The sequence below is a fragment of the Zosterops lateralis genome (genome assembly GCF_965231275.1).
Source record: "Zosterops lateralis genome assembly, chromosome: 28".
Taxonomy (NCBI): domain Eukaryota; kingdom Metazoa; phylum Chordata; class Aves; order Passeriformes; family Zosteropidae; genus Zosterops; species Zosterops lateralis.
The window spans coordinates 527,559-535,781 of record NC_139788.1 but is presented as its reverse complement, the minus strand read 5'-3'; the positions used below and the strand labels follow the sequence as shown (position 1 = coordinate 535,781).

The 8,223-nt window shown below is 51.7% G+C and overlaps 1 long non-coding RNA gene across 1 annotated transcript; it reads left to right on the top strand.

Moving 5' to 3' along the window:
- The first annotated feature begins 5,430 nt into the window (after window positions 1–5,430).
- On the top strand, window positions 5,431–7,808 carry LOC310920008. Its single transcript, XR_014591886.1, has 3 exons — window positions 5,431–5,537; window positions 6,203–6,304; window positions 7,222–7,808. It is a non-coding gene; the product is annotated as an uncharacterized lncRNA (long non-coding RNA).
- Window positions 7,809–8,223: the final 415 nt, after the last annotated feature.

Genomic DNA, 8,223 nt, shown 5'->3' with positions numbered 1-8,223 from the left:
ATCCCTCCATCCATCCATCCATCCATCCATCCATCCATCCCTCCATCCATCCATCCCTCCATCCATCCATCCATCCATCCATCCATCCCTCCATCCATCCATCCATCCATCCCTCCATCCATCCATCCATCCATCCATCCATCCATCCCTCCCTCCATCCATCCCTCCATCCATCCCTCCATCCATCCATCCATCCCTCCATCCATCCATCCATCCATCCATCCATCCATCCCTCCCTCCATCCATCCATCCATCCATCCATCCCTCCCTCCATCCATCCCTCCATCCATCCATCCATCCATCCATCCATCCCTCCCTCCATCCATCCATCTCTAGACAATTACAGATTTTCTGCACAGGGATGTTGGTCACACAGATTTGTCTCCACAGCTCCCTCCGTTTCCAGGGAACATTTCTGGGATCAGCAGCCCTGGCACAGGGAGGCCCCAGGCTCTGCCAGCTGGGAAATGAACCTTGGCACTCGCAGCAAGCGGGAGGTAATGAAGGAGGTAATGAAGAGCAATAGGAGTTTTAAGCAATTTAAGCAATTCATTCCCCCCCTACCCCCTCACTCCCTTTCCAACTGTCTATTTTTCCTTTTTCCTCCACCCCTTTTCCTTCAAGGTCCCATTCCCTGGTCAGTGCTCCAAACCCCTCTGGGGGCAGGACCTGTCCCTGGCACCCAGCCTGACCCTCCTGTGGCACAGGTCCAGCTCTTCCCTCCAGCCCCATCAGCTGGAAGCTGATGTTGGGTCCATCCCACTGGGGAATTTTCCAGAACCTTCTCACAAAAGTCACCTCTGGAGCAAAACCCAAACCCTGCCACTCCCCAGTGCTGCTCTCACCCACCCTCGTGTGATCCTGAGCAGAGTCTGTTTCCCCATTTCCCTCTGGAAAATGGAACCCACTGGTTTTGCGTGGATTGAGCCATAAAACACCAGAGGGATTTTTGTTTGGCTCCAGATGGAATTTGCTCTCCCAGGAAAGAGGCAGCACGGCACGAAGGACTGCAGTGCAAATTGCACTTTCTTTTATTTGGGCTTCAGATTACGGAACTAAAATTAAATTTAAAGTCTTTGCAGAAAGGTAATTTTTCCTAATCACTCACACTGCTGCACAGATCTCTACAACTTGATTACGTTCTAATTAGATTAATTGGGTGGAGAATAATTTCTTTTTCTCCAAGATCAACTACAAACCACAAGCAATTCTATAGACTCTGTGGGGTGGAAAAAACCCACAACAAAATAACCCCAGCACCCACTCAGAGCTTTAAAACCAAAGCACAGAATATCCAGTAATTAAATTGTTAAAGAATTTATGAGTATATCTGGATGAGCTTGGGTGTTGTTTTTCACTCCTTTTCCTCTCTTTCATAATTTTCCCTCTTTTTTTCTCTGGCCCATAAAATGAGATGTGGAATTCCAATTCCTTCATCGATTTCAGAGATAAAAAATTTAAAAAACTCGAGTAACAAAAGGTTGCACTCCCACGTTCTGCATGTGAAATGGATTGCCTTTGTTCCGGGGCAGCAAATATTGAACTGGGTAATGCTGCAAGGCCTTTGGGCTGAATACTAATGGTCATTATTTACCAGAAATGAACACGAGCCAGGGAGGTCCAGCACCTCCTGATTGGCTTTGGCACCCCAACAAAGGCACGGGGAGAGGGACAGGGGACATGAAAAGTGGACGCAGAGCTCAGTCCCTGTGCCTGGCCCAGCTTGATGAGCTGAGGGAATTAACGCTGAGAATTTTTTTCTGCTGGAAGCATCTGGTCACAGCTCACGTGGCTGTTCAAACAGCCTGGGATGTGCTCCTGATTGTCCTCAGAGCATTCTTCCCTTCGCCCTCTCCTCGGGCAGCGCTGCCCTTTGCTGGGCACGGGTTCAAGTTTGGGGTGGGAGGATTTGGGGCTGTAAATCCCTCCTGGGTCCCGTGTTCTGCATGGTGGAAGGTGCTGAACTGGGCACAGGTTCAAGTTTGAGGTGGGAGAATTTGGGCTGTAAATCCCTCCTGGGTCCCGTGTACCGCGTGGGTGGAAGGCGCTGAACTGGGCACCCACGGGGGATGTGGCGGCTGCAGGCTCAGCCCTGAAGCTCCCACTGAGCTCTCTCAGCACCAGGACGAGGCGTCAGGGCCCGTTAACTCCTGGGAAGGGCACGGAGGCTCCTCCATTGGTCTCTGTTGTCTCTTAAAAATCCAGCAGTGATTAGAGCAGAGAGGGAACTCCACACTCGACCTCCAGCGTGCCCAGGGAGGTTGGGTGTAAGGGCACAGACTGGCCAGGTTTGTTCTGGAGAGTCTCAGGTCAGTGCTGCTCTTCTCCAAACTGTCACGGGATCACTGAGGTGGGAAAAAGGCTCCAGGGCCATCGAGTCCCAGCTGTGCCCAGTTCCCACCTTGTCCCCAGAGCCCTGAGAGCTACATCCAGCTGTGCCTTGGGCACCTCCAGGGATGGGGATCCAAACCCCCCTGGGCAGTTCCTGAGCCCCCTTTCCATGAGGAAATTCCTGCTGCTGCCCCCCCCTGAGCCTCCCCTGGCCCGGCCTGAGGCCGTTCCCTCTCCTCCTGTCCCTGTTCCCTGGGAGCAGAGCCCGACCCCCCCGGCTGTCCCCTCCTGGCAGGGACTTGTGCAGAGCCACAAGGTCCCCCCTGAGCCTCCTTTTCTCCAGGCTCAGCCCCTTCCCAGCTCCCTCAGCCCCTCCTGGGGCTCCAGACCTTTCCCCAGCTCCCTCAGCCCCTCCTGGGGCTCCAGACCCTTCCCCAGCTCCCTCAGCCCCTCCTGGGGCTCCAGACCCTTCCCCAGCTCCATTCCCTGCCCTGGACATGCTCCAGGTCTCTCCAGCTGTGCCCAGGACTGTCCCACACAGATCCTGAGCAAATGCACCTTCCCACATTCAGTGAACAGAGACTTGTGCCAGCCTGGAGCTGTGTGGGAGGTTGTCACTGCCAGATGACCCCGGGCCCTGCTCTTTGCCCCCTCCAGCCCTTTGTTTCCCCAGGGGTGGGTGGCAGATTTATGTCTCACAGCTCCCGCGGTGTTTGGCTGTTTTGTGCTGAATAAAAGAGTGCCCAGAGTCTGAAATATGAAAAGTGTTTGGATGGGGCAGATAGGCCACCTGCAGATATCATCCCCAGGAATGATGACAGAGCCTGGCAGAGCCACAGCGAGTGCTGAAATTAATAGCAAGAGATCTATTAAAGGGATTAGACACACGTCTGAACACTTAACAACTTTATCTCTCACTGCTCCTGGCAGGGACTATTCGTTTCCCCAACCCAAATGTCTGAAGAGTGATTTACAGATTGGAGGAGGAGGAGAGAAAGTTTTGCACACTTGAATTCCCAAACCTCTGGTCCTCCTGAGCATCTCCAAGGGTGTCTCAGCTGGGACTGGGATGCATCTCCTCCAGTTTTGTCCAGACTCTGGAGAGCTTGAACTGCCTCCTGTCCAGCTCCTGGATGAGAAGATTCTCAGCTGAGAGAGAGATTCTGATGAGAATATTCAACACAAAAGGAGATGGAATGGATTGGAACGAGGCCCTCGCTCTCTTTCCCTGCTCTTACCTCTCTCTTACCTCGCTTCTACCTCTGAGCTCTCTTCTACCTCTTCTACCTCTCTCTGACCCCCCTCAGCTCTTTTCCCTCCCTCACCTCACCCCCTCTCTCTCTCCCTCTCTCTTTGGGGTTCCCTCCAGCCCAGGCTGGTGGCTGAAGGCAAAGCCCTTTTTACCCACGGCCCTGCAATAAACCCCCGTGTTTCTGGAATATCTCAGCTCTGCAGAGTTCCCTCTCCCTGCCCTCCAGGGATGATCCCACACACGACCCCCCAGCAGGGGCTGGACACTCCTGGAGCTGCAGGTCCCTAATGTTGGACTGGATTCCTCCCCAGACCTGGGCCAGGGGCAATGGCAAAGCTCTCCTGGGCTGCTGTGGGGGGAAAACCATATTCCAGTTCTAAATGTCTCACAGGTACAGGTAAATTCTGGGATGTCCACAGGCTCCCGGATCTCCTGGTTCGCAGCACAGCCTAAACAGGTCTTTTTATGTTCCCTGACACTCGTTAGGAAGTTTTAGGAGATTGAAGAGAATGGAAAAAAAAAAAAAAATCAGATTTAGCCATTTCTTTTACAATATGCCCCTAAAAGGAGCTTCATAAAATATGAATCCCACTGAATGTGCTCGCTTCTAAATTCAGAACATGTGTCCAAGTGAATTTGCAGCTCAGGAAATGAAGGACAAACTGCCTGGGACAGGAGATGAGCAGACAGGCAGCTGGCCTTTCCCTGCCCTGCCGTGCCTGCCGGGGCATTTCCCAAAATATTTTGCACCCAAGGCTCCCCCCCATTGCTGTGCAGGGTCCTGCCTCATCCAGCTGGGTGTTCCCACCCTCATCCCCTCATCTTTAATTTGAAATATTGGTATTAACGTGGGTCTGGGAGCTCAGCCTCTTCCTGGGGCTGCCCTGGGTTCTGCTCCCTGTGATCCCTCCACCTCCAGGGGCTGTTCTTACTTACACAGGGAGGAAGGAAAAAAAAATTATTTTCCTGCCCTGCCAAATGTTTTAGGTTCAGCAAACCTCCCCTGCCAACCACGGCTGGGCTGGGAAGAGGAGCCTCTCAAAAGCCATTTGCAACATAAAAGCTCTGCAGAGTAAATTGCTTTTGATCCGCGCAAATAATTCCCTCGGCAATTTTTTTTTTAGGGGGAGTTTTTTTGGGTTGTTTTTTTTTTTTTTTTGTATCCATTTCTACCGTGTTAACTTTCTGTTTGTAATAATTAATTTCACGATAATCAGCTCGACATTGTGAAAGGCGGAATCATTTCAAACCAGAAATTCCTTTTATTTTGCAAATATCAAGGCTGAAACCATGAACAAAGACAAAAATGTCCCAGAGGCAGCCAGAAAGGAGGGAGCTGGATGCAGCCTGCTCTGTGCAGAAGTTCAGTTTTACCAAACAGGCATTTTCCAAACCCTCAGTCTTGTGCTGAGGAGTCGAGTGGCCCCCAAATCAGTATATTTTTTTTCCCTCCTCCTTTGATTTTTTTGGTTTTTAAGGTGTGATAAAGTCTGGGTGAAACCTTTTCAGGGCAGCAGCCTTCACTGAGCTCCCAGAATGGGAACAGGGATCCAGGGAGGGAAGAGCAATGGGAATTTTCCCAGCTGTGGGTTCTGAGCCATCCTAATGGACAGGGGAGGGATCTGGGAGTTAAATCAGCCCCATCTCCAGGTGACAGACCCAAATCTTCCTCCCCCAGGGGGAGTTCCTTCTCCCCAGCAATGGATAAACTGGTGCAATCCCAATAGATGTGACCCACCCAGGCCAGGGGAGCTATGGGACTTTTATGGGATTTTTTTTGGGCTGGATCCCTCATGCCCCCCCTGCTGAACCCTGCCTGGCAGTTGGAATGCTGCTCATGCCTTCCCGGGGATGATTAACCTGATGTTTAATTGGGGACAGCACCTGGTGTTTGCTCCTTCTCGGGCTCAGCTCCTCTCCATTAAAACCATCACAAACCCAAGGAGTGATGCAGGTAATTTTTACGGCGCCGAGAAAGGGTCAAACGCGTTTGCTCCTTGATGAGAGGAGCTGTAAAACCCTTAACTGGGAGCTGGATGGATCAGGCTTTCCCGAGCATAAACAAGCAGAGGAAAAATGTGGAGATGGGTCCACAAATCCTGTGGTTCCAGGAAGAGCCTGTGCTCCCTGCCCATCAATCCTGGGGCTGCAGCAGAGCTGTGATTCCAGCTCTGAGCCCTGTGATTCCAGCTCTGAGCCCTGATTCCAGCCCTGATTCCAGCCCTAAGCCCTGATTCCAGCCCTGAGCCCTGATCCAAGCCCTGAGCCCTGATTCCAGCTCTGAGCCCTGATTCCAGCCCTGATTCCAGCCCTGAGCCCTGTGATTCCAGCCCTGAGCCCTGATTCCAGCCCTGAGCCCTGAGATTCCAGCCCTGATTCCAGCCCTGAGCCCTGATTCCAGCCCTGATTCCAGCCCTGAGCCCTGATTCCAGCCCTGATTCCAGCCCTGAGCCCTGATTCCAGCCCTGAGCCCTGATTCCAGCCCTGATTCCAGCCCTGGGCCCTGTTGTTGTGCCAGGATCGATGGAGGGGCCCTGAGTGATGTGTCAATAACAACGATCCCAGTGATGGATCCAGGGATGTGCTGCAGGCTGTGCTCCTGTTCCCTGGGCGTTACAGGACCCTCACCCCGAGTGGCTGGAGACCAGGAAATCTGCTCATTGATCTAATGACCCCTGGCTGGAGTTCTGAGACAGAACAGAGAAGGAGAGGAGGAGCCAGGTAAAGTGAGAGGAGCCTTAAAATCAATGGGGAGCTGGAGGGGTGGAGGATTTTAACACTCAAGTGCTCGGGGAAGGGGAAGTTCATTGGCTGTCGATGCTGCCCTGCTGTGATAAAAAGCTTGAGGAGCTGCTGTGCAGCTGCCCCACTGTGAGGAACACGCTCTGACTGTTCCCAGAGTGCAGAGAGACATCACAGCCCACGGCTCTTCCCACCAGGAGAGATCCCAGCTCTGGCACCTGCCCTCGTGGAAGGCAATCTATCTCCTGGCGCTGGCACAATCAAACTCCTATTGTTCCCAGGGACAGGATCCACCACTCAAATAGTGACTGCTTTGCTCTTGGGCAGCTCTTCCTGTGTCAGCCCCCAAGGGAGTTAAAATACAAAAGGATTTTGAGTTTTTCAGCTCTGTTTTCCAGCAGGGAAACTGAGGCAGGGACAGCCCCGCTCTGTGCTGTGCCTCTCACTGACCATTGGCAAACCCTCCTGCCCATGGTTTGTAAATTGGAAATTTCCTGGAGGTGTTTTGTCCGTTTTCTAAAAGAAATTGGGCCCTGAAGAAAACTCCATGCTGTGAGTGCGGGGTGTGGATCTCTGCTTCCTCCCACCTCTGTCATTTCTGGATGTTTTAGTTGTTTCCCAGCAAATTTGACAGAGGAATTGAGGTTCACGAGGCTCCTGCCACCTTCTGTCAGCTGAGCAGAGGAGAAAGAAAGTCCCCAGGGGTGACCTGAGTGAAGCTCCATCAGGTGTCGGAGCAGTGGCACAGGACGGGGGAGGAAAACGAGATTTAATGGCAGGAAAAGCCTCAACCAGAACTCACAGTCCCCCAAGAGACCCAAAGCTACAGCAAACTGCCAATTTGGAGTCTGATACTCATGCTAATATCATTTTTTTTTCCCCTCTTGATTTTTCAGGATTCCTGCGGCTGTGTGTGCAAAGGGGAGATGCTGCTGCACTGGGCAAAACCCAAGTGAGGGAGGCTGGAAAAGGGGGTCAAGGCAGCAGCCAAAACACACAAATTTACATGAGGACAGCTGAGAGGAGACCCCTTTCCTCCCCACTGCCAGCCTGAGCCTGGCCTGGCATGATCTCATGTGGAATCACATCAGTTTTCTCTACAAAACAAGGATTTTGATGAAAGCATTTCAGTATATCTGGGCTTAGATGTTTTGGAGCTGCATATGAAAAGCTCCAGAAAGTTATTTATTTCAGCCCATTTAAAGTGGTTTTTTTTTTTTGCTGATGTATTCTGCAGAGTGGGTTTAGCGTGTGAGCTCTTTAGTAAAATCATTTCTGTATTAATGAGACCTAACCCAAAAACCATTAAACGTGACTTTAAAAAGGAATATCTCAGCGAATCTCTCTCACATTGAGATGGATGGCAGCAGACAGAGAGTGTAAACTCACACCGTCGTCAAATCAAACTGGAAACTCATTAAACACAGCAAAATAATCCACTGAATAATTCACTCGGGTTGAATACGAGAGATTTGGACAACCTTGGGTTGTTTGATTGAAAAACAGCTTATTTTTTATTGCTCCCCTGTATGCGACAAAGTGAAAATATGAGCTGGAGGTGGGGAGCTCTGTCACCTTGGTGTCGAGGGCCCTCCTTGGAGAGGAAGCTTCATTAAAGATGACTCCTGACAAATTCAGCCTGGAGGGAGGGTGGGCTGTGCACGGGAGGGTCAGCCTGGCTTGACTCTTTTGAGGATTTTTGAGTATTTCTCGTCTCTCGTGCTCTGGTGGGGCTGCAGCAGCTCTGGGGGGTCTGAGCTCGGGGCACAAAGTGTTGGCTGAGGGTCCTGGGTCTGCTCCATGTCCAGGGGAGGCTGTTCTGAGTCAGAGCGGGCTTTGAGATACTGGGGAGAGTGGGAACCAAGCATTCCCAGGGTTTTTCCTTGTCCCCCAACTCC